A 24,299-nucleotide genomic window follows, 5' to 3' on the forward strand; every position below is an offset into this window, starting at 1 on the left:
TACGTCGTCAAACTGGCGCTGGTTTAAAACAGACCACGCAAGTATTGTCTGACTTTGGCAAGAAACTTGCCAGTCACAAATTTGAAGGTATTCCAGGTCAAGTTTATTCAGGTAAGACATCTCGAACATTCATCTTAGTATGGGACTAGTCTTAAGCCTTGTCTACGAAACCGTGCATTGAATGCTTAAAGGTTTGGTTACCTTGTCATTATATTCCACTCTATGGCTTAAAGCAGACTATGTTTCTGCTCGGTTTCGAACCGAGGACCTTTTGCGTGTAAAGCAAACGTGATAACCACTACACTACAGAAACGTGGACAATTCCTGCGTACGTCGTCAACCTGGCGCTGGTTTAAAACAGACCACGCAACTATTGTCTGACTTTGGCAAGAAACTTGCCAGTCACAAATTTGAAGGTATTCCAGGTCAAGTTTATTCAGGTAAAACATCTCGAACATTCATCTTAGTCTGGGACTAGTCTTAAGCCTTGTCTACAAAACTTGGCATTAAATGCTTTAAATTTTGTTTAGCTTGTAATTACGTTTAACCATATGACTTAAAGAAGGCGATTATTCTGCTCGGTTTCGACTAGGGACCTTTCACGTCAGGAGAATGCGACAGTCATTAAAAGAACATAGTACGTGACATAATAGAGGCTGAATTTGACAATCCCAAAAAGCTTTCAATCAGGCCGATACGCAGTGCAGCTACGTTTTACACCGATGGAATTTGCTCTGGTTGACGCCAAAACCTGAAAACTGTTTCTGCTCGGTCTCGAACCGAGGACCCTTCGCGTGTTAGGCGAACGTGATAACCAATACGCTACAGAAACTCTGAATTTCGCATAAATTTGCCAGTCACAAATTTTAAGGTCTTTCTGGGCAAGATTTTTCAGTTAAGAAATCTCAAACACTCATCTTAGTCTGGGACTAGTCTTAAGCCTTGTCTACGAAACCGTGCATTGAATGCTTAAAGGTTTGGTTACCTTGTCATTATATTCCACTCTATGGCACAAAGCAGACTATGTTTCTGCTCGGTTTCGAACCGAGGACCTTTTGCGTGTAAAGCAAACGTGATAACCACTACACTACAGAAACTCTGAAATTGGCATAAATTTGCCAGTCACAAATTTTAAGGTGTTTCAGGGCAAGATTTTTCAGTTAAGGAATCTCAAACAATCATCTTAGTCTGGGACTAGTCTTAAGCCTTGTCTACGAAACCGTGCATTGAATGCTTAAAGGTTTGGTTACCTTGTCATTATATTCCACTCTATGGCTTAAAGCAGACTATGTTTCTGCTCGGTTTCGACTAGGGACCTTTCACGTCAGGAGAATGCGACAGTCACTAAAAGAACATAGCTTGTAACATAATAGAGGCTGAATTTCGACTGTCTATAAAAACCGTTCATTGAATGCTTAAAGGTTTGGTTACCTTGTCATTATATTCCACTCTATGGCTTAAAACAGACTATGTTTCTGCTCGGTTTCGAACAGAGGACCTTTCGCGTGTTAGGCGAACGTGATAACCACTACACTACAGAAACTCTGAACTTGGCATAAATTTGCCAGTCACAAATTTTAAGGTGTTTCAGGGCAAGATTTTTCAGTTAAGAAATCTCAAACACTCATCTTAATCTGGGACTAGTCTTAAGCCTTGTCTACGAAACCGTGCATTGAATGCTTAAAGGTTTGGTTACCTTGTCATTATATTCCACTCTATGGCTTAAAGCAGACTATGTTTCTGCTCGGTTTCGACTAGGGACCTTTCACGTCAGGAGAATGCGACAGTCACTAAAAGAACATAGTATGTGACATAATAGAGGCTGAATTTCGACAGTCTACAAAACCGTGCATTGAATGCTTAAAGGTTTGGTTACCTTGTCATTATATTCCACTCTATGGCTTAAAACAGACTATGATTCTGCTCGGTTTCGACTAGGGACCTTTCACGTCAGGAGAATGCGACAGTCACTAAAAGAACATAGTACGTGACATAATAGAGGCTGAATTTCGACAGTCTACAAAACCGTGCATTGAATGCTTAAAGGTTTGGTTACCTTGTCATTATATTCCACTCTATGGCTTAAAACAGACTATGTTTCTGCTCGGTTTTGAAACGAGGACCTTTCGCGTGTTAGGCGAACGTGATAACCACTACACTACAGAAACTCTGAAATTGGCATAAATTTGCCAGTCACAAATTTTAAGGTGTTTCAGGGCAAGATTTTTCAGTTAAGGAATCTCAAACAATCATCTTAGTCTGGGACTAGTCTTAAGCCTTGTCTACGAAACCGTGCATTGAATGCTTAAAGGTTTGGTTACCTTGTCATTATATTCCACTCTATGGCTTAAAGCAGACTATGTTTCTGCTCGGTTTCGAACCGAGGACCTTTTGCGTGTAAAGCAAACGTGATAACCACTAAACTACAGAAACGTGGACAATTCCTGCGTACGTCGTCAAACTGGCGCTGGTTTAAAACAGACCACGCAAGTATTGTCTGACTTTGGCAAGAAACTTGCCAGTCACAAATTTGAAGGTATTCCAGGTCAAGTTTATTCAGGTAAGACATCTCGAACATTCATCTTAGTATGGGACTAGTCTTAAGCCTTGTCTACGAAACCGTGCATTGAATGCTTAAAGGTTTGGTTACCTTGTCATTATATTCCACTCTATGGCTTAAAGCAGACTATGTTTCTGCTCGGTTTCGAACCGAGGACCTTTTGCGTGTAAAGCAAACGTGATAACCACTACACTACAGAAACGTGGACAATTCCTGCGTACGTCGTCAACCTGGCGCTGGTTTAAAACAGACCACGCAACTATTGTCTGACTTTGGCAAGAAACTTGCCAGTCACAAATTTGAAGGTATTCCAGGTCAAGTTTATTCAGGTAAAACATCTCGAACATTCATCTTAGTCTGGGACTAGTCTTAAGCCTTGTCTACAAAACTTGGCATTAAATGCTTTAAATTTTGTTTAGCTTGTAATTACGTTTAACCATATGACTTAAAGAAGGCGATTATTCTGCTCGGTTTCGACTAGGGACCTTTCACGTCAGGAGAATGCGACAGTCATTAAAAGAACATAGTACGTGACATAATAGAGGCTGAATTTGACAATCCCAAAAAGCTTTCAATCAGGCCGATACGCAGTGCAGCTACGTTTTACACCGATGGAATTTGCTCTGGTTGACGCCAAAACCTGAAAACTGTTTCTGCTCGGTCTCGAACCGAGGACCCTTCGCGTGTTAGGCGAACGTGATAACCAATACGCTACAGAAACTCTGAATTTCGCATAAATTTGCCAGTCACAAATTTTAAGGTCTTTCTGGGCAAGATTTTTCAGTTAAGAAATCTCAAACACTCATCTTAGTCTGGGACTAGTCTTAAGCCTTGTCTACGAAACCGTGCATTGAATGCTTAAAGGTTTGGTTACCTTGTCATTATATTCCACTCTATGGCACAAAGCAGACTATGTTTCTGCTCGGTTTCGAACCGAGGACCTTTTGCGTGTAAAGCAAACGTGATAACCACTACACTACAGAAACTCTGAAATTGGCATAAATTTGCCAGTCACAAATTTTAAGGTGTTTCAGGGCAAGATTTTTCAGTTAAGGAATCTCAAACAATCATCTTAGTCTGGGACTAGTCTTAAGCCTTGTCTACGAAACCGTGCATTGAATGCTTAAAGGTTTGGTTACCTTGTCATTATATTCCACTCTATGGCTTAAAGCAGACTATGTTTCTGCTCGGTTTCGACTAGGGACCTTTCACGTCAGGAGAATGCGACAGTCACTAAAAGAACATAGCTTGTAACATAATAGAGGCTGAATTTCGACTGTCTATATAAACCATTCATTGAATGCTTAAAGGTTTGGTTACCTTGTCATTATATTCCACTCTATGGCTTAAAACAGACTATGTTTCTGCTCGGTTTCGAACCGAGGACAATTCGCGTGTTAGGCGAACGTGATAACCACTACACTACAGAAACTCTGAACTTGGCATAAATTTGCCAGTCACAAATTTTAAGGTGTTTCAGGGCAAGATTTTTCAGTTAAGAAATCTCAAACACTCATCTTAGTCTGGGACTAGTCTTAAGCCTTGTCTACGAAACCGTGCATTGAATGCTTAAAGGTTTGGTTACCTTGTCATTATATTCCACTCTATGGCTTAAAGCAGACTATGTTTCTGCTTGGTTTCGACTAGGGACCTTTCACGTCAGGAGAATGCGACAGTCACTAAAAGAACATAGTACGTGACATAATAGAGGCTGAATTTCGACAGTCTACAAAACCGTGCATTGAATGCTTAAAGGTTTGGTTACCTTGTCATTATATTCCACTCTATGGCTTAAAACAGACTATGTTTCTGCTCGGTTTCGACTAGGGACCTTTCACGTCAGGAGAATTCGACAGTCACTAAAAGAACATAGTACGTGACATAATAGAGGCTGAATTTCGACAGTCTACAAAACCGTGCATTGAATGTTTAAAGGTTTGGTTACCTTGTCATTGTATTCCACTCTATGGCTTAAAACAGACTATGTTTCTGCTCGGTTTCGAAACGAGGACCTTTCGCGTGTTAGGCGAACGTGATAACCACTACACTACAGAAACTCTGAAATTGGCATAAATTTGCCAGTCACAAATTTTAAGGTGTTTCAGGGCAAGATTTTTCAGTTAAGGAATCTCAAACAATCATCTTAGTCTGGGACTAGTCTTAAGCCTTGTCTACGAAACCGTGCATTGAATGCTTAAAGGTTTGGTTACCTTGTCATTATATTCCACTCTATGGCTTAAAGCAGACTATGTTTCTGCTCGGTTTCGAACCGAGGACCTTTTGCGTGTAAAGCAAACGTGATAACCACTACACTACAGAAACGTGGACAATTCCTGCGTACGTCGTCAAACTGGCGCTGGTTTAAAACAGACCACGCAAGTATTGTCTGACTTTGGCAAGAAACTTGCCAGTCACAAATTTGAAGGTATTCCAGGTCAAGTTTATTCAGGTAAGACATCTCGAACATTCATCTTAGTATGGGACTAGTCTTAAGCCTTGTCTACGAAACCGTGCATTGAATGCTTAAAGGTTTGGTTACCTTGTCATTATATTCCACTCTATGGCTTAAAGCAGACTATGTTTCTGCTCGGTTTCGAACCGAGGACCTTTTGCGTGTGAAGCAAACGTGATAACCACTACACTACAGAAACGTGGACAATTCCTGCGTACGTCGTCAAACTGGCGCTGGTTTAAAACAGACCACCCAAGCATTGTCTGACTTTGGCAAGAAACTTGCCAGTCACAAATTTGAAGGTGCAATGCGTCAGGGGAATGCGACAGTCACTAAAAGAACATAGTACGTGACATAATAGAGGCTGAATTTCGACAGTCTACAAAACCGTGCATTGAATGCTTAAAGGTTTGGTTACCTTGTCATTATATTCCACTCTATGGCTTAAAACAGACTATGTTTCTGCTCGGTTTCGAAACGAGGACCTTTCGCGTGTTAGGCGAACGTGATAACCACTACACTACAGAAACTCTGAAATTGGCATAAATTTGCCAGTCACAAATTTTAAGGTGTTTCAGGGCAAGATTTTTCAGTTAAGGAATCTCAAACAATCATCTTAGTCTGGGACTAATCTTAAGCCTTGTCTACGAAACCGTGCATTGAATGCTTAAAGGTTTGGTTACCTTGTCATTATATTCCACTCTATGGCTTAAAGCAGACTATGTTTCTGCTCGGTTTCGAACCGAGGACCTTTTGCGTGTAAAGCAAACGTGATAACCACTAAACTACAGAAACGTGGACAATTCCTGCGTACGTCGTCAAACTGGCGCTGGTTTAAAACAGACCACGCAAGTATTGTCTGACTTTGGCAAGAAACTTGCCAGTCACAAATTTGAAGGTATTCCAGGTCAAGTTTATTCAGGTAAGATATCTCGAACATTCATCTTAGTATGGGACTAGTCTTAAGCCTTGTCTACGAAACCGTGCATTGAATGCTTAAAGGTTTGGTTACCTTGTCATTATATTCCACTCTATGGCTTAAAGCAGACTATGTTTCTGCTCGGTTTCGAACCGAGGACCTTTTGCGTGTAAAGCAAACGTGATAACCACTACACTACAGAAACGTGGACAATTCCTGTGTACGTCGTCAACCTGGCGCTGGTTTAAAACAGACCACGCAACTATTGTCTGACTTTGGCAAGAAACTTGCCAGTCACAAATTTGAAGGTATTCCAGGTCAAGTTTATTCAGGTAAGACATCTCGAACATTCATCTTAGTCTGGGACTAGTCTTAAGCCTTGTCTACAAAACTTGGCATTAAATGCTTTAAATTTTGTTTAGCTTGTAATTACGTTTAACCATATGACTTAAAGAAGGCGATTATTCTGCTCGGTTTCGACTAGGGACCTTTCACGTCAGGAGAATGCGACAGTCATTAAAAGAACATAGTACGTGACATAATAGAGGCTGAATTTGACAATCCCAAAAAGCTTTCAATCAGGCCGATACGCAGTGCAGCTACGTTTTACACCGATGGCATTTGCTCTGGTTGACGCCAAAACCTGAAAACTGTTTCTGCTCGGTCTCGAACCGAGGACCATTCGCGTGTTAGGCGAACGTGATAACCAATACGCTACAGAAACTCTGAATTTCGCATAAATTTGCCAGTCACAAATTTTAAGGTGTTTCAGGGCAAGATTTTTCAGTTAAGAAATCTCAAACACTCATCTTAGTTTGGGACTAGTCTTAAGCCTTGTCTACGAAACCGTGCATTGAATGCTTAAAGGTTTGGTTACCTTGTCATTATATTCCACTCTATGGCACAAAGCAGACTATGTTTCTGCTCGGTTTCGAACCGAGGACCTTTTGCGTGTAAAGCAAACGTGATAACCACTACACTACAGAAACTCTGAAATTGGCATAAATTTGCCAGTCACAAATTTTAAGGTGTTTCAGGGCAAGATTTTTCAGTTAAGGAATCTCAAACAATCATCTTAGTCTGGGACTAGTCTTAAACCTTGTCTACGAAACCGTGCATTGAATGCTTAAAGGTTTGGTTACCTTGTCATTATATTCCACTCTATGGCTTAAAGCAGACTATGTTTCTGCTCGGTTTCGACTAGGGACCTTTCACGTCAGGAGAATGCGACAGTCACTAAAAGAACATAGCTTGTAACATAATAGAGGCTGAATTTCGACTGTCTACAAAACCGTGCATTGAATGTTTAAAGGTTTGGTTACCTTGTCATTGTATTCCACTCTATGGCTTAAAACAGACTATGTTTCTTCTCGGTTTCGAAACGAGGACCTTTCGCGTGTTAGGCGAACGTGATAACCACTACACTACAGAAACTCTGAAATTGGCATAAATTTGCCAGTCACAAATTTTAAGGTGTTTCAGGGCAAGATTTTTCAGTTAAGGAATCTCAAACAATCATCTTAGTCTGGGACTAGTCTTAAGCCTTGTCTACGAAACCGTGCATTGAATGCTTAAAGGTTTGGTTACCTTGTCATTATATTCCACTCTATGGCTTAAAGCAGACTATGTTTCTGCTCGGTTTCGAACCGAGGACCTTTTGCGTGTAAAGCAAACGTGATAACCACTACACTACAGAAACGTGGACAATTCCTGCGTACGTCGTCAAACTGGCGCTGGTTTAAAACAGACCACGCAAGTATTGTCTGACTTTGGCAAGAAACTTGCCAGTCACAAATTTGAAGGTATTCCAGGTCAAGTTTATTCAGGTAAGACATCTCGAACATTCATCTTAGTATGGGACTAGTCTTAAGCCTTGTCTACGAAACCGTGCATTGAATGCTTAAAGGTTTGGTTACCTTGTCATTATATTCCACTCTATGGCTTAAAGCAGACTATGTTTCTGCTCGGTTTCGAACCGAGGACCTTTTGCGTGTAAAGCAAACGTGATAACCACTACACTACAGAAACGTGGACAATTCCTGCGTACGTCGTCAAACTGGCGCTGGTTTAAAACAGACCACGCAACTATTGTCTGACTTTGGCAAGAAACTTGCCAGTCACAAATTTGAAGGTATTCCAGGTCAAGTTTATTCAGGTAAGACATCTCGAACATTCATCTTAGTCTGGGACTAGTCTTAAGCCTTGTCTACAAAACTTGGCATTAAATGCTTTAAATTTTGTTTAGCTTGTAATTACGTTTAACCATATGACTTAAAGAAGGCGATTATTCTGCTCGGTTTCGACTAGGGACCTTTCACGTCAGGAGAATGCGACAGTCATTAAAAGAACATAGTACGTGACATAATAGAGGCTGAATTTGACAATCCCAAAAAGCTTTCAATCAGGCCGATACGCAGTGCAGCTACGTTTTACACCGATGGAATTTGCTCTGGTTGACGCCAAAACCTGAAAACTGTTTCTGCTCGGTCTCGAACCGAGGACCCTTCGCGTGTTAGGCGAACGTGATAACCAATACGCTACAGAAACTCTGAATTTCGCATAAATTTGCCAGTCACAAATTTTAAGGTCTTTCTGGGCAAGATTTTTCAGTTAAGAAATCTCAAACACTCATCTTAGTCTGGGACTAGTCTTAAGCCTTGTCTACGAAACCGTGCATTGAATGCTTAAAGGTTTGGTTACCTTGTCATTATATTCCACTCTATGGCACAAAGCAGACTATGTTTCTGCTCGGTTTCGAACCGAGGACCTTTTGCGTGTAAAGCAAACGTGATAACCACTACACTACAGAAACTCTGAAATTGGCATAAATTTGCCAGTCACAAATTTTAAGGTGTTTCAGGGCAAGATTTTTCAGTTAAGGAATCTCAAACAATCATCTTAGTCTGGGACTAGTCTTAAGCCTTGTCTACGAAACCGTGCATTGAATGCTTAAAGGTTTGGTTACCTTGTCATTATATTCCACTCTATGGCTTAAAGCAGACTATGTTTCTGCTCGGTTTCGACTAGGGACCTTTCACGTCAGGAGAATGCGACAGTCACTAAAAGAACATAGCTTGTAACATAATAGAGGCTGAATTTCGACTGTCTATATAAACCATTCATTGAATGCTTAAAGGTTTGGTTACCTTGTCATTATATTCCACTCTATGGCTTAAAACAGACTATGTTTCTGCTCGGTTTCGAACCGAGGACAATTCGCGTGTTAGGCGAACGTGATAACCACTACACTACAGAAACTCTGAACTTGGCATAAATTTGCCAGTCACAAATTTTAAGGTGTTTCAGGGCAAGATTTTTCAGTTAAGAAATCTCAAACACTCATCTTAGTCTGGGACTAGTCTTAAGCCTTGTCTACGAAACCGTGCATTGAATGCTTAAAGGTTTGGTTACCTTGTCATTATATTCCACTCTATGGCTTAAAGCAGACTATGTTTCTGCTTGGTTTCGACTAGGGACCTTTCACGTCAGGAGAATGCGACAGTCACTAAAAGAACATAGTACGTGACATAATAGAGGCTGAATTTCGACAGTCTACAAAACCGTGCATTGAATGCTTAAAGGTTTGGTTACCTTGTCATTATATTCCACTCTATGGCTTAAAACAGACTATGTTTCTGCTCGGTTTCGACTAGGGACCTTTCACGTCAGGAGAATTCGACAGTCACTAAAAGAACATAGTACGTGACATAATAGAGGCTGAATTTCGACAGTCTACAAAACCGTGCATTGAATGTTTAAAGGTTTGGTTACCTTGTCATTGTATTCCACTCTATGGCTTAAAACAGACTATGTTTCTGCTCGGTTTCGAAACGAGGACCTTTCGCGTGTTAGGCGAACGTGATAACCACTACACTACAGAAACTCTGAAATTGGCATAAATTTGCCAGTCACAAATTTTAAGGTGTTTCAGGGCAAGATTTTTCAGTTAAGGAATCTCAAACAATCATCTTAGTCTGGGACTAGTCTTAAGCCTTGTCTACGAAACCGTGCATTGAATGCTTAAAGGTTTGGTTACCTTGTCATTATATTCCACTCTATGGCTTAAAGCAGACTATGTTTCTGCTCGGTTTCGAACCGAGGACCTTTTGCGTGTAAAGCAAACGTGATAACCACTACACTACAGAAACGTGGACAATTCCTGCGTACGTCGTCAAACTGGCGCTGGTTTAAAACAGACCACGCAAGTATTGTCTGACTTTGGCAAGAAACTTGCCAGTCACAAATTTGAAGGTATTCCAGGTCAAGTTTATTCAGGTAAGACATCTCGAACATTCATCTTAGTATGGGACTAGTCTTAAGCCTTGTCTACGAAACCGTGCATTGAATGCTTAAAGGTTTGGTTACCTTGTCATTATATTCCACTCTATGGCTTAAAGCAGACTATGTTTCTGCTCGGTTTCGAACCGAGGACCTTTTGCGTGTGAAGCAAACGTGATAACCACTACACTACAGAAACGTGGACAATTCCTGCGTACGTCGTCAAACTGGCGCTGGTTTAAAACAGACCACCCAAGCATTGTCTGACTTTGGCAAGAAACTTGCCAGTCACAAATTTGAAGGTGCAATGCGTCAGGGGAATGCGACAGTCACTAAAAGAACATAGTACGTGACATAATAGAGGCTGAATTTCGACAGTCTACAAAACCGTGCATTGAATGCTTAAAGGTTTGGTTACCTTGTCATTATATTCCACTCTATGGCTTAAAACAGACTATGTTTCTGCTCGGTTTCGAAACGAGGACCTTTCGCGTGTTAGGCGAACGTGATAACCACTACACTACAGAAACTCTGAAATTGGCATAAATTTGCCAGTCACAAATTTTAAGGTGTTTCAGGGCAAGATTTTTCAGTTAAGGAATCTCAAACAATCATCTTAGTCTGGGACTAATCTTAAGCCTTGTCTACGAAACCGTGCATTGAATGCTTAAAGGTTTGGTTACCTTGTCATTATATTCCACTCTATGGCTTAAAGCAGACTATGTTTCTGCTCGGTTTCGAACCGAGGACCTTTTGCGTGTAAAGCAAACGTGATAACCACTAAACTACAGAAACGTGGACAATTCCTGCGTACGTCGTCAAACTGGCGCTGGTTTAAAACAGACCACGCAAGTATTGTCTGACTTTGGCAAGAAACTTGCCAGTCACAAATTTGAAGGTATTCCAGGTCAAGTTTATTCAGGTAAGATATCTCGAACATTCATCTTAGTATGGGACTAGTCTTAAGCCTTGTCTACGAAACCGTGCATTGAATGCTTAAAGGTTTGGTTACCTTGTCATTATATTCCACTCTATGGCTTAAAGCAGACTATGTTTCTGCTCGGTTTCGAACCGAGGACCTTTTGCGTGTAAAGCAAACGTGATAACCACTACACTACAGAAACGTGGACAATTCCTGTGTACGTCGTCAACCTGGCGCTGGTTTAAAACAGACCACGCAACTATTGTCTGACTTTGGCAAGAAACTTGCCAGTCACAAATTTGAAGGTATTCCAGGTCAAGTTTATTCAGGTAAGACATCTCGAACATTCATCTTAGTCTGGGACTAGTCTTAAGCCTTGTCTACAAAACTTGGCATTAAATGCTTTAAATTTTGTTTAGCTTGTAATTACGTTTAACCATATGACTTAAAGAAGGCGATTATTCTGCTCGGTTTCGACTAGGGACCTTTCACGTCAGGAGAATGCGACAGTCATTAAAAGAACATAGTACGTGACATAATAGAGGCTGAATTTGACAATCCCAAAAAGCTTTCAATCAGGCCGATACGCAGTGCAGCTACGTTTTACACCGATGGCATTTGCTCTGGTTGACGCCAAAACCTGAAAACTGTTTTTGCTCGGTCTCGAACCGAGGACCATTCGCGTGTTAGGCGAACGTGATAACCAATACGCTACAGAAACTCTGAATTTCGCATAAATTTGCCAGTCACAAATTTTAAGGTGTTTCAGGGCAAGATTTTTCAGTTAAGAAATCTCAAACACTCATCTTAGTTTGGGACTAGTCTTAAGCCTTGTCTACGAAACCGTGCATTGAATGCTTAAAGGTTTGGTTACCTTGTCATTATATTCCACTCTATGGCACAAAGCAGACTATGTTTCTGCTCGGTTTCGAACCGAGGACCTTTTGCGTGTAAAGCAAACGTGATAACCACTACACTACAGAAACTCTGAAATTGGCATAAATTTGCCAGTCACAAATTTTAAGGTGTTTCAGGGCAAGATTTTTCAGTTAAGGAATCTCAAACAATCATCTTAGTCTGGGACTAGTCTTAAACCTTGTCTACGAAACCGTGCATTGAATGCTTAAAGGTTTGGTTACCTTGTCATTATATTCCACTCTATGGCTTAAAGCAGACTATGTTTCTGCTCGGTTTCGACTAGGGACCTTTCACGTCAGGAGAATGCGACAGTCACTAAAAGAACATAGCTTGTAACATAATAGAGGCTGAATTTCGACTGTCTACAAAACCGTGCATTGAATGTTTAAAGGTTTGGTTACCTTGTCATTGTATTCCACTCTATGGCTTAAAACAGACTATGTTTCTTCTCGGTTTCGAAACGAGGACCTTTCGCGTGTTAGGCGAACGTGATAACCACTACACTACAGAAACTCTGAAATTGGCATAAATTTGCCAGTCACAAATTTTAAGGTGTTTCAGGGCAAGATTTTTCAGTTAAGGAATCTCAAACAATCATCTTAGTCTGGGACTAGTCTTAAGCCTTGTCTACGAAACCGTGCATTGAATGCTTAAAGGTTTGGTTACCTTGTCATTATATTCCACTCTATGGCTTAAAGCAGACTATGTTTCTGCTCGGTTTCGAACCGAGGACCTTTTGCGTGTAAAGCAAACGTGATAACCACTACACTACAGAAACGTGGACAATTCCTGCGTACGTCGTCAAACTGGCGCTGGTTTAAAACAGACCACGCAAGTATTGTCTGACTTTGGCAAGAAACTTGCCAGTCACAAATTTGAAGGTATTCCAGGTCAAGTTTATTCAGGTAAGACATCTCGAACATTCATCTTAGTATGGGACTAGTCTTAAGCCTTGTCTACGAAACCGTGCATTGAATGCTTAAAGGTTTGGTTACCTTGTCATTATATTCCACTCTATGGCTTAAAGCAGACTATGTTTCTGCTCGGTTTCGAACCGAGGACCTTTTGCGTGTAAAGCAAACGTGATAACCACTACACTACAGAAACGTGGACAATTCCTGCGTACGTCGTCAAACTGGCGCTGGTTTAAAACAGACCACGCAACTATTGTCTGACTTTGGCAAGAAACTTGCCAGTCACAAATTTGAAGGTATTCCAGGTCAAGTTTATTCAGGTAAGACATCTCGAACATTCATCTTAGTCTGGGACTAGTCTTAAGCCTTGTCTACAAAACTTGGCATTAAATGCTTTAAATTTTGTTTAGCTTGTAATTACGTTTAACCATATGACTTAAAGAAGGCGATTATTCTGCTCGGTTTCGACTAGGGACCTTTCACGTCAGGAGAATGCGACAGTCATTAAAAGAACATAGTACGTGACATAATAGAGGCTGAATTTGACAATCCCAAAAAGCTTTCAATCAGGCCGATACGCAGTGCAGCTACGTTTTACACCGATGGAATTTGCTCTGGTTGACGCCAAAACCTGAAAACTGTTTCTGCTCGGTCTCGAACCGAGGACCCTTCGCGTGTTAGGCGAACGTGATAACCAATACGCTACAGAAACTCTGAATTTCGCATAAATTTGCCAGTCACAAATTTTAAGGTCTTTCTGGGCAAGATTTTTCAGTTAAGAAATCTCAAACACTCATCTTAGTCTGGGACTAGTCTTAAGCCTTGTCTACGAAACCGTGCATTGAATGCTTAAAGGTTTGGTTACCTTGTCATTATATTCCACTCTATGGCACAAAGCAGACTATGTTTCTGCTCGGTTTCGAACCGAGGACCTTTTGCGTGTAAAGCAAACGTGATAACCACTACACTACAGAAACTCTGAAATTGGCATAAATTTGCCAGTCACAAATTTTAAGGTGTTTCAGGGCAAGATTTTTCAGTTAAGGAATCTCAAACAATCATCTTAGTCTGGGACTAGTCTTAAGCCTTGTCTACGAAACCGTGCATTGAATGCTTAAAGGTTTGGTTACCTTGTCATTATATTCCACTCTATGGCTTAAAGCAGACTATGTTTCTGCTCGGTTTCGACTAGGGACCTTTCACGTCAGGAGAATGCGACAGTCACTAAAAGAACATAGCTTGTAACATAATAGAGGCTGAATTTCGACTGTCTATATAAACCATTCATTGAATGCTTAAAGGTTTGGTTACCTTGTCATTATATTCCACTCTATGGCTTAAAACAGACTATGTTTCTGCTCGGTTTCGAACCGAGGACAATTCGCGTGTTAGGCGAACGTGATAACCACTACACTACAGAAACTCTGAACTTGGCATAAATTTGCCAGTCACAAATTTTAAGGTGTTTCAGGGCAAGATTTTTCAGTTAAGAAATCTCAAACACTCATCTTAGTCTGGGACTAGTCTTAAGCCTTGTCTACGAAACCGTGCATTGAATGCTTAAAGGTTTGGTTACCTTGTCATTATATTCCACTCTATGGCTTAAAGCAGACTATGTTTCTGCTTGGTTTCGACTAGGGACCTTTCACGTCAGGAGAATGCGACAGTCACTAAAAGAACATAGTACGTGACATAATAGAGGCTGAATTTCGACAGTCTACAAAACCGTGCATTGAATGCTTAAAGGTTTGGTTACCTTGTCATTATATTCCACTCTATGGCTTAAAACAGACTATGTTTCTGCTCGGTTTCGACTAGGGACCTTTCACGTCAGGAGAATTCGACAGTCACTAAAAGAACATAGTACGTGACATAATAGAGGCTGAATTTCGACAGTCTACAAAACCGTGCATTGAATGTTTAAAGGTTTGGTTACCTTGTCATTGTATTCCACTCTATGGCTTAAAACAGACTATGTTTCTGCTCGGTTTCGAAACGAGGACCTTTCGCGTGTTAGGCGAACGTGATAACCACTACACTACAGAAACTCTGAAATTGGCATAAATTTGCCAGTCACAAATTTTAAGGTGTTTCAGGGCAAGATTTTTCAGTTAAGGAATCTCAAACAATCATCTTAGTCTGGGACTAGTCTTAAGCCTTGTCTACGAAACCGTGCATTGAATGCTTAAAGGTTTGGTTACCTTGTCATTATATTCCACTCTATGGCTTAAAGCAGACTATGTTTCTGCTCGGTTTCGAACCGAGGACCTTTTGCGTGTAAAGCAAACGTGATAACCACTACACTACAGAAACGTGGACAATTCCTGCGTACGTCGTCAAACTGGCGCTGGTTTAAAACAGACCACGCAAGTATTGTCTGACTTTGGCAAGAAACTTGCCAGTCACAAATTTGAAGGTATTCCAGGTCAAGTTTATTCAGGTAAGACATCTCGAACATTCATCTTAGTATGGGACTAGTCTTAAGCCTTGTCTACGAAACCGTGCATTGAATGCTTAAAGGTTTGGTTACCTTGTCATTATATTCCACTCTATGGCTTAAAGCAGACTATGTTTCTGCTCGGTTTCGAACCGAGGACCTTTTGCGTGTGAAGCAAACGTGATAACCACTACACTACAGAAACGTGGACAATTCCTGCGTACGTCGTCAAACTGGCGCTGGTTTAAAACAGACCACCCAAGCATTGTCTGACTTTGGCAAGAAACTTGCCAGTCACAAATTTGAAGGTGCAATGCGTCAGGGGAATGCGACAGTCACTAAAAGAACATAGTACGTGACATAATAGAGGCTGAATTTCGACAGTCTACAAAACCGTGCATTGAATGCTTAAAGGTTTGGTTACCTTGTCATTATATTCCACTCTATGGCTTAAAACAGACTATGTTTCTGCTCGGTTTCGAAACGAGGACCTTTCGCGTGTTAGGCGAACGTGATAACCACTACACTACAGAAACTCTGAAATTGGCATAAATTTGCCAGTCACAAATTTTAAGGTGTTTCAGGGCAAGATTTTTCAGTTAAGGAATCTCAAACAATCATCTTAGTCTGGGACTAATCTTAAGCCTTGTCTACGAAACCGTGCATTGAATGCTTAAAGGTTTGGTTACCTTGTCATTATATTCCACTCTATGGCTTAAAGCAGACTATGTTTCTGCTCGGTTTCGAACCGAGGACCTTTTGCGTGTAAAGCAAACGTGATAACCACTAAACTACAGAAACGTGGACAATTCCTGCGTACGTCGTCAAACTGGCGCTGGTTTAAAACAGACCACGCAAGTATTGTCTGACTTTGGCAAGAAACTTGCCAGTCACAAATTTGAAGGTATTCCAGGTCAAGTTTATTCAGGTAAGATATCTCGAACATTCATCTTAGTATGGGACTAGTCTTAAGCCTTGTCTACGAAACCGTGCATTGAATGCTTAAAGGTTTGGTTACCTTGTCATTATATTCCACTCTATGGCTTAAAGCAGACTATGTTTCTGCTCGGTTTCGAACCGAGGACCTTTTGCGTGTAAAGCAAACGTGATAACCACTACACTACAGAAACGTGGACAATTCCTGCGTACGTCGTCAACCTGGCGCTGGTTTAAAACAGACCACGCAACTATTGTCTGACTTTGGCAAGAAACTTGCCAGTCACAAATTTGAAGGTATTCCAGGTCAAGTTTATTCAGGTAAGACATCTCGAACATTCATCTTAGTCTGGGACTAGTCTTAAGCCTTGTCTACAAAACTTGGCATTAAATGCTTTAAATTTTGTTTAGCTTGTAATTACGTTTAACCATATGACTTAAAGAAGGCGATTATTCTGCTCGGTTTCGACTAGGGACCTTTCACGTCAGGAGAATGCGACAGTCATTAAAAGAACATAGTACGTGACATAATAGAGGCTGAATTTGACAATCCCAAAAAGCTTTCAATCAGGCCGATACGCAGTGCAGCTACGTTTTACACCGATGGCATTTGCTCTGGTTGACGCCAAAACCTGAAAACTGTTTCTGCTCGGTCTCGAACCGAGGACCATTCGCGTGTTAGGCGAACGTGATAACCAATACGCTACAGAAACTCTGAATTTCGCATAAATTTGCCAGTCACAAATTTTAAGGTGTTTCAGGGCAAGATTTTTCAGTTAAGAAATCTCAAACACTCATCTTAGTTTGGGACTAGTCTTAAGCCTTGTCTACGAAACCGTGCATTGAATGCTTAAAGGTTTGGTTACCTTGTCATTATATTCCACTCTATGGCACAAAGCAGACTATGTTTCTGCTCGGTTTCGAACCGAGGACCTTTTGCGTGTAAAGCAAACGTGATAACCACTACACTACAGAAACTCTGAAATTGGCATAAATTTGCCAGTCACAAATTTTAAGGTGTTTCAGGGCAAGATTTTTCAGTTAAGGAATCTCAAACAATCATCTTAGTCTGGGACTAGTCTTAAACCTTGTCTACGAAACCGTGCATTGAATGCTTAAAGGTTTGGTTACCTTGTCATTATATTCCACTCTATGGCTTAAAGCAGACTATGTTTCTGCTCGGTTTCGACTAGGGACCTTTCACGTCAGGAGAATGCGACAGTCACTAAAAGAACATAGCTTGTAACATAATAGAGGCTGAATTTCGACTGTCTACAAAACCGTGCATTGAATGTTTAAAGGTTTGGTTACCTTGTCATTGTATTCCACTCTATGGCTTAAAACAGACTATGTTTCTTCTCGGTTTCGAAACGAGGACCTTTCGCGTGTTAGGCGAACGTGATAACCACTACACTACAGAAACTCTGAAATTGGCATAAATTTGCCAGTCACAAATTTTAAGGTGTTTCAGGGCAAGATTTTTCAGTTAAGGAATCTCAAACAATCATCTTAGTCTGGGACTAGTCTTAAGCCTTGTCTACGAAACCGTGCATTGAATGCTTAAAGGTTTGGTTACCTTGTCATTATATTCCACTCTATGGCTTAAAGCAGACTATGTTTCTGCTCGGTTTCGAACCGAGGACCTTTTGCGTGTAAAGCAAACGTGATAACGACTACACTACAGAAACGTGGACAATTCCTGCGTACGTCGTCAAACTGGCGCTGGTTTAAAACAGACCACGCAAGTATTGTCTGACTTTGGCAAGAAACTTGCCAGTCACAAATTTGAAGGTATTCCAGGTCAAGTTTATTCAGGTAAGACATCTCGAACATTCATCTTAGTATGGGACTAGTCTTAAGCCTTGTCTACGAAACCGTGCATTGAATGCTTAAAGGTTTGGTTACCTTGTCATTATATTCCACTCTATGGCTTAAAGCAGACTATGTTTCTGCTCGGTTTCGAACCGAGGACCTTTTGCGTGTAAAGCAAACGTGATAACCACTACACTACAGAAACGTGGACAATTCCTGCGTACGTCGTCAAACTGGCGCTGGTTTAAAACAGACCACGCAACTATTGTCTGACTTTGGCAAGAAACTTGCCAGTCACAAATTTGAAGGTATTCCAGGTCAAGTTTATTCAGGTAAGACATCTCGAACATTCATCTTAGTCTGGGACTAGTCTTAAGCCTTGTCTACAAAACTGGGCATTGAATGCTTAAAGTTTTGTTTAGCTTGTAATTACGTTTAACCATATGACTTACAGAAGGCGATTATTCTGCTCGGTTTCGACTAGGGACCTTTCACGTCAGGAGAATGCGACAGTCATTAAAAGAACATAGTACGTGACATAATAGAGGCTGAATTTGACAATCCCAAAAAGCTTTCAATCAGGCCGATACGCAGTGCAGCTACGTTTTACACCGATGGCATTTGCTCTGGTTGACGCCAAAACCTGAAAACTGTTTCTGCTCGGTCTCGAACCGAGGACCATTCGCGTGTTAGGCGAACGTGATAACCAATACGCTACAGAAACTCTGAATTTCGCATAAATTTGCCAGTCACAAATTTTAAGGTGTTTCAGGGCAAGATTTTTCAGTTAAGAAATCTCAAACACTCATCTTAGTTTGGGACTAGTCTTAAGCCTTGTCTACGAAACCGTGCATTGAATGCTTAAAGGTTTGGTTACCTTGTCATTATATTCCACTCTATGGCACAAAGCAGACTATGTTTCTGCTCGGTTTCGAACCGAGGACCTTTTGCGTGTAAAGCAAACGTGATAACCACTACACTACAGAAACTCTGAATTTCGCATAAATTTGCCAGTAACAAATTTTAAGGTGTTTCAGGGCAAGATTTTTCAGTTAAGGAATCTCAAACAATCATCTTAGTCTGGGACTAGTCTTAAGCCTTGTCTACGAAACCGTGCATTGAATGCTTAAAGGTTTGGTTACCTTGTCATTATATTCCACTCTATGGCTTAAAGCAGACTATGTTTCTGCTCGGTTTCGACTAGGGACCTTTCACGTCAGGAGAATGCGACAGTCACTAAAAGAACATAGCTTGTAACATAATAGAGGCTGAATTTCGACTGTCTATAAAAACCGTTCATTGAATGCTTAAAGGTTTGGTTACCTTGTCATTATATTCCACTCTATGGCTTAAAACAGACTATGTTTCTGCTCGGTTTCGAACCGAGGACCTTTCGCGTGTTAGGCGAACGTGATAACCACTACACTACAGAAACTCTGAATTTGGCATAAATTTGCCAGTCACAAATTTTAAGGTGTTTCAGGGCAAGATTTTTCAGTTAAGAAATCTCAAACACTCATCTTAGTATGGGACTAGTCTTAAGCCTTGTCTACGAAACCGTGCATTGAATGCTTAAAGGTTTGGTTACCTTGTCATTATATTCCACTCTATGGCTTAAAGCAGACTATGTTTCTGCTCGGTTTCGAACCGAGGACCTTTTGCGTGTGAAGCAAATGTGGTAACCACTACACTACAGAAACTTGGACAATTCCTGCGTACGTCGTCAAACTGGCGCTGGTTTAAAACAGACCACCCAAGCATTGTCTGACTTTGGCAAGAAACTTGCCAGTCACAAATTTGAAGGTGCAATGCGTCAGGGGAATGCGACAGTCACTAAAAGAACATAGTACGTGACATAATAGAGGCTGAATTTCGACAGTCTACAAAACCGTGCATTGAATGCTTAAAGGTTTGGTTACCTTGTCATTATATTCCACTCTATGGCTTAAAACAGACTATGTTTCTGCTCGGTTTCGAAACGAGGACCTTTCGCGTGTTAGGCGAACGTGATAACCACTACACTACAGAAACTCTGAAATTGGCATAAATTTGCCAGTCACAAATTTTAAGGTGTTTCAGGGCAAGATTTTTCAGTTAAGGAATCTCAAACAATCATCTTAGTCTGGGACTAGTCTTAAGCCTTGTCTACGAAACCGTGCATTGAATGCTTAAAGGTTTGGTTACCTTGTCATTATATTCCACTCTATGGCTTAAAGCAGACTATGTTTCTGCTCGGTTTCGACTAGGGACCTTTCACGTCAGGAGAATGCGACAGTCACTAAAAGAACATAGCTTGTAACATAATAGAGGCTGAATTTCGACTGTCTATAAAAACCGTTCATTGAATGCTTAAAGGTTTGGTTACCTTGTCATTATATTCCACTCTATGGCTTAAAACAGACTATGTTTCTGCTCGGTTTCGAACAGAGGACCTTTCGCGTGTTAGGCGAACGTGATAACCACTACACTACAGAAACTCTGAAATTGGCATAAATTTGCCAGTCACAAATTTTAAGGTGTTTCAGGGCAAGATTTTTCAGTAAAGGAATCTCAAACAATCATCTTAGTCTGGGACTAGTCTTAAGCCTTGTCTACGAAACCGTGCATTGAATGCTTAAAGGTTTGGTTACCTTGTCATTATATTCCACTCTATGGCTTAAAGCAGACTATGTTTCTGCTCGGTTTCGAACCGAGGACCTTTTGCGTGTAAAGCAAACGTGATAACCACTAAACTACAGAAACGTGGACAATTCCTGCGTACGTCGTCAAACTGGCGCTGGTTTAAAACAGACCACGCAAGTATTGTCTGACTTTGGCAAGAAACTTGCCAGTCACAAATTTGAAGGTATTCCAGGTCAAGTTTATTCAGGTAAGACATCTCGAACATTCATCTTAGTATGGGACTAGTCTTAAGCCTTGTCTACGAAACCGTGCATTGAATGCTTAAAGGTTTGGTTACCTTGTCATTATATTCCACTCTATGGCTTAAAGCAGACTATGTTTCTGCTCGGTTTCGAACCGAGGACCTTTTGCGTGTAAAGCAAACGTGATAACCACTACACTACAGAAACGTGGACAATTCCTGCGTACGTCGTCAACCTGGCGCTGGTTTAAAACAGACCACGCAACTATTGTCTGACTTTGGCAAGAAACTTGCCAGTCACAAATTTGAAGGTATTCCAGGTCAAGTTTATTCAGGTAAGACATCTCGAACATTCATCTTAGTCTGGGACTAGTCTTAAGCCTTGTCTACAAAACTTGGCATTAAATGCTTTAAATTTTGTTTAGCTTGTAATTACGTTTAACCATATGACTTAAAGAAGGCGATTATTCTGCTCGGTTTCGACTAGGGACCTTTCACGTCAGGAGAATGCGACAGTCATTAAAAGAACATAGTACGTGACATAATAGAGGCTGAATTTGACAATCCCAAAAAGCTTTCAATCAGGCCGATACGCAGTGCAGCTACGTTTTACACCGATGGAATTTGCTCTGGTTGACGCCAAAACCTGAAAACTGTTTCTGCTCGGTCTCGAACCGAGGACCCTTCGCGTGTTAGGCGAACGTGATAACCAATACGCTACAGAAACTCTGAATTTCGCATAAATTTGCCAGTCACAAATTTTAAGGTCTTTCTGGGCAAGATTTTTCAGTTAAGAAATCTCAAACACTCATCTTAGTCTGGGACTAGTCTTAAGCCTTGTCTACGAAACCGTGCATTGAATGCTTAAAGGTTTGGTTACCTTGTCATTATATTCCACTCTATGGCACAAAGCAGACTATGTTTCTGCTCGGTTTCGAACCAAGGACCTTTTGCGTGTAAAGCAAACGTGATAACCACTACACTACAGAAACTCTGAAATTGGCATAAATTTGCCAGTCACAAATTTTAAGGTGTTTCAAAGCAAGATTTTTCAGTTAAGGAATCTCAAACAATCATCTTAGTCTGGGACTAGTCTTAAGCCTTGTCTACGAAACCGTGCATTGAATGCTTAAAGGTTTGGTTACCTTGTCATTATATTCCACTCTATGGCTTAAAGCAGACTATGTTTCTGCTCGGTTTCGACTAGGGACCTTTCACGTCAGGAGAATGCGACAGTCACTAAAAGAACATAGCTTGTAACATAATAGAGGCTGAATTTCGACTGTCTATATAAACCATTCATTGAATGCTTAAAGGTTTGGTTACCTTGTCATTATATTCCACTCTATGGCTTAAAACAGACTATGTTTCTGCTCGGTTTCGAACCGAGGACAATTCGCGTGTTAGGCGAACGTGATAACCACTACACTACAGAAACTCTGAACTTGGCATAAATTTGCCAGTCACAAATTTTAAGGTGTTTCAGGGCAAGATTTTTCAGTTGAGAAATCTCAAACACTCATCTTAGTCTGGGACTAGTCTTAAGCCTTGTCTACGAAACCGTGCATTGAATGCTTAAAGGTTTGGTTACCTTGTCATTATATTCCACTCTATGGCTTAAAGCAGACTATGTTTCTGCTTGGTTTCGACTAGGGACCTTTCACGTCAGGAGAATGCGACAGTCACTAAAAGAACATAGTACGTGACATAATAGAGGCTGAATTTCGACAGTCTACAAAACCGTGCATTGAATGCTTAAAGGTTTGGTTACCTTGTCATTATATTCCACTCTATGGCTTAAAACAGACTATGTTTCTGCTCGGTTTCGACTAGGGACCTTTCACGTCAGGAGAATTCGACAGTCACTAAAAGAACATAGTACGTGACATAATAGAGGCTGAATTTCGACAGTCTACAAAACCGTGCATTGAATGTTTAAAGGTTTGGTTACCTTGTCATTGTATTCCACTCTATGGCTTAAAACAGACTATGTTTCTGCTCGGTTTCGAAACGAGGACCTTTCGCGTGTTAGGCGAACGTGATAACCACTACACTACAGAAACTCTGAAATTGGCATAAATTTGCCAGTCACAAATTTTAAGGTGTTTCAGGGCAAGATTTTTCAGTTAAGGAATCTCAAACAATCATCTTAGTCTGGGACTAGTCTTAAGCCTTGTCTACGAAACCGTGCATTGAATGCTTAAAGGTTTGGTTACCTTGTCATTATATTCCACTCTATGGCTTAAAGCAGACTATGTTTCTGCTCGGTTTCGAACCGAGGACCTTTTGCGTGTAAAGCAAACGTGATAACCACTACACTACAGAAACGTGGACAATTCCTGCGTACGTCGTCAAACTGGCGCTGGTTTAAAACAGACCACGCAAGTATTGTCTGACTTTGGCAAGAAACTTGCCAGTCACAAATTTGAAGGTATTCCAGGTCAAGTTTATTCAGGTAAGACATCTCGAACATTCATCTTAGTATGGGACTAGTCTTAAGCCTTGTCTACGAAACCGTGCATTGAATGCTTAAAGGTTTGGTTACCTTGTCATTATATTCCACTCTATGGCTTAAAGCAGACTAGGTTTCTGCTCGGTTTCGACTAGGGACCTTTCACGTCAGGAGAATGCGACAGTCACTAAAAGAACATAGTACGTGACATAATAGAGGCTGAATTTCGACAGTCTACAAAACCGTGCATTGAATGCTTAAAGGTTTTGTTACCTTGTCATTATATTCCACTCTATGGCTTAAAACAGACTATGTTTCTGCTCGGTTTCGAACCGAGGACCTTTCACGTCAGGAGAATGCGACAGTCACTAAAAGAACATAGCTTGTAACATAATAGAGGCTGAATTTCGACAGTCTATAAAAACCGTGCATTGAATGCTTAAAGGTTTGGTTACCTTGTCATTATATTCCACTCTATGGCTTAAAAAAGACTATGTTTCTGCTCGGTTTCGACTAGGGACCTTTCACGTCAGGAGAATGCGACAGTCACTAAAAGAACATAGCTTGTAACATAATAGAGGCTGAATTTCGACAGTCTATAAAAACCGTGCATTGAATGCTTAAAGGTTTGGTTACCTTGTCATTATATTCCACTCTATGGCTTAAAAAAGACTATGTTTCTGCTCGGTTTCGACTAGGGACCTTTAACGTCAGGAGAATGCGACAGTCACTAATAGAAAATTGTACGTGACAAAATGGAGGCTGAATTTGACAATCCCAAAAAGCTTTCAATCAGGCCGATACGCATTGCAGCTAAGTTTTACACCGATGGCATT

The 24,299-nt window shown here is 40.8% G+C and overlaps 27 non-coding genes across 27 annotated transcripts; all 27 read right to left on the reverse strand.

The window, feature by feature from the left end:
• Positions 1 to 240: 240 nt before the first annotated feature.
• Positions 241 to 313, reverse strand: trnav-uac (transfer RNA valine (anticodon UAC)). Its single transcript has one exon. It is a non-coding gene; the product is annotated as a tRNA-Val (tRNA).
• Positions 314 to 1,024: 711 nt separating this feature from the next.
• On the reverse strand, positions 1,025 to 1,097 carry trnav-uac (transfer RNA valine (anticodon UAC)). Its single transcript has one exon. It is a non-coding gene; the product is annotated as a tRNA-Val (tRNA).
• A 1,592-nt stretch (positions 1,098 to 2,689) lies between these two features.
• Positions 2,690 to 2,762, reverse strand: trnav-uac (transfer RNA valine (anticodon UAC)). The gene has a single exon. It is a non-coding gene; the product is annotated as a tRNA-Val (tRNA).
• Positions 2,763 to 3,473: 711 nt separating this feature from the next.
• On the reverse strand, positions 3,474 to 3,546 carry trnav-uac (transfer RNA valine (anticodon UAC)). The gene has a single exon. It is a non-coding gene; the product is annotated as a tRNA-Val (tRNA).
• A 1,263-nt stretch (positions 3,547 to 4,809) lies between these two features.
• trnav-uac (transfer RNA valine (anticodon UAC)) lies at positions 4,810 to 4,882 on the reverse strand. Its single transcript has one exon. It is a non-coding gene; the product is annotated as a tRNA-Val (tRNA).
• A 256-nt stretch (positions 4,883 to 5,138) lies between these two features.
• trnav-cac (transfer RNA valine (anticodon CAC)) lies at positions 5,139 to 5,211 on the reverse strand. The gene has a single exon. It is a non-coding gene; the product is annotated as a tRNA-Val (tRNA).
• An 852-nt stretch (positions 5,212 to 6,063) lies between these two features.
• trnav-uac (transfer RNA valine (anticodon UAC)) lies at positions 6,064 to 6,136 on the reverse strand. The gene has a single exon. It is a non-coding gene; the product is annotated as a tRNA-Val (tRNA).
• Positions 6,137 to 6,847: 711 nt separating this feature from the next.
• Positions 6,848 to 6,920, reverse strand: trnav-uac (transfer RNA valine (anticodon UAC)). The gene has a single exon. It is a non-coding gene; the product is annotated as a tRNA-Val (tRNA).
• A 637-nt stretch (positions 6,921 to 7,557) lies between these two features.
• Positions 7,558 to 7,630, reverse strand: trnav-uac (transfer RNA valine (anticodon UAC)). The gene has a single exon. It is a non-coding gene; the product is annotated as a tRNA-Val (tRNA).
• Positions 7,631 to 7,886: 256 nt separating this feature from the next.
• trnav-uac (transfer RNA valine (anticodon UAC)) lies at positions 7,887 to 7,959 on the reverse strand. The gene has a single exon. It is a non-coding gene; the product is annotated as a tRNA-Val (tRNA).
• A 711-nt stretch (positions 7,960 to 8,670) lies between these two features.
• Positions 8,671 to 8,743, reverse strand: trnav-uac (transfer RNA valine (anticodon UAC)). Its single transcript has one exon. It is a non-coding gene; the product is annotated as a tRNA-Val (tRNA).
• Positions 8,744 to 10,006: 1,263 nt separating this feature from the next.
• trnav-uac (transfer RNA valine (anticodon UAC)) lies at positions 10,007 to 10,079 on the reverse strand. The gene has a single exon. It is a non-coding gene; the product is annotated as a tRNA-Val (tRNA).
• Positions 10,080 to 10,335: 256 nt separating this feature from the next.
• Positions 10,336 to 10,408, reverse strand: trnav-cac (transfer RNA valine (anticodon CAC)). The gene has a single exon. It is a non-coding gene; the product is annotated as a tRNA-Val (tRNA).
• Positions 10,409 to 11,260: 852 nt separating this feature from the next.
• trnav-uac (transfer RNA valine (anticodon UAC)) lies at positions 11,261 to 11,333 on the reverse strand. The gene has a single exon. It is a non-coding gene; the product is annotated as a tRNA-Val (tRNA).
• A 711-nt stretch (positions 11,334 to 12,044) lies between these two features.
• Positions 12,045 to 12,117, reverse strand: trnav-uac (transfer RNA valine (anticodon UAC)). The gene has a single exon. It is a non-coding gene; the product is annotated as a tRNA-Val (tRNA).
• A 637-nt stretch (positions 12,118 to 12,754) lies between these two features.
• Positions 12,755 to 12,827, reverse strand: trnav-uac (transfer RNA valine (anticodon UAC)). Its single transcript has one exon. It is a non-coding gene; the product is annotated as a tRNA-Val (tRNA).
• A 256-nt stretch (positions 12,828 to 13,083) lies between these two features.
• Positions 13,084 to 13,156, reverse strand: trnav-uac (transfer RNA valine (anticodon UAC)). Its single transcript has one exon. It is a non-coding gene; the product is annotated as a tRNA-Val (tRNA).
• A 711-nt stretch (positions 13,157 to 13,867) lies between these two features.
• trnav-uac (transfer RNA valine (anticodon UAC)) lies at positions 13,868 to 13,940 on the reverse strand. The gene has a single exon. It is a non-coding gene; the product is annotated as a tRNA-Val (tRNA).
• Positions 13,941 to 15,203: 1,263 nt separating this feature from the next.
• trnav-uac (transfer RNA valine (anticodon UAC)) lies at positions 15,204 to 15,276 on the reverse strand. The gene has a single exon. It is a non-coding gene; the product is annotated as a tRNA-Val (tRNA).
• Positions 15,277 to 15,532: 256 nt separating this feature from the next.
• On the reverse strand, positions 15,533 to 15,605 carry trnav-cac (transfer RNA valine (anticodon CAC)). Its single transcript has one exon. It is a non-coding gene; the product is annotated as a tRNA-Val (tRNA).
• Positions 15,606 to 16,457: 852 nt separating this feature from the next.
• Positions 16,458 to 16,530, reverse strand: trnav-uac (transfer RNA valine (anticodon UAC)). The gene has a single exon. It is a non-coding gene; the product is annotated as a tRNA-Val (tRNA).
• Positions 16,531 to 17,241: 711 nt separating this feature from the next.
• trnav-uac (transfer RNA valine (anticodon UAC)) lies at positions 17,242 to 17,314 on the reverse strand. Its single transcript has one exon. It is a non-coding gene; the product is annotated as a tRNA-Val (tRNA).
• A 966-nt stretch (positions 17,315 to 18,280) lies between these two features.
• trnav-uac (transfer RNA valine (anticodon UAC)) lies at positions 18,281 to 18,353 on the reverse strand. Its single transcript has one exon. It is a non-coding gene; the product is annotated as a tRNA-Val (tRNA).
• A 711-nt stretch (positions 18,354 to 19,064) lies between these two features.
• Positions 19,065 to 19,137, reverse strand: trnav-uac (transfer RNA valine (anticodon UAC)). The gene has a single exon. It is a non-coding gene; the product is annotated as a tRNA-Val (tRNA).
• A 373-nt stretch (positions 19,138 to 19,510) lies between these two features.
• trnav-aac (transfer RNA valine (anticodon AAC)) lies at positions 19,511 to 19,583 on the reverse strand. The gene has a single exon. It is a non-coding gene; the product is annotated as a tRNA-Val (tRNA).
• Positions 19,584 to 21,146: 1,563 nt separating this feature from the next.
• On the reverse strand, positions 21,147 to 21,219 carry trnav-uac (transfer RNA valine (anticodon UAC)). Its single transcript has one exon. It is a non-coding gene; the product is annotated as a tRNA-Val (tRNA).
• A 2,047-nt stretch (positions 21,220 to 23,266) lies between these two features.
• Positions 23,267 to 23,339, reverse strand: trnav-uac (transfer RNA valine (anticodon UAC)). The gene has a single exon. It is a non-coding gene; the product is annotated as a tRNA-Val (tRNA).
• Positions 23,340 to 24,299: the final 960 nt, after the last annotated feature.

The sequence above is a fragment of the Triplophysa dalaica genome, chromosome 5 (genome assembly GCF_015846415.1).
Source record: "Triplophysa dalaica isolate WHDGS20190420 chromosome 5, ASM1584641v1, whole genome shotgun sequence".
NCBI lineage: Eukaryota > Metazoa > Chordata > Actinopteri > Cypriniformes > Nemacheilidae > Triplophysa > Triplophysa dalaica.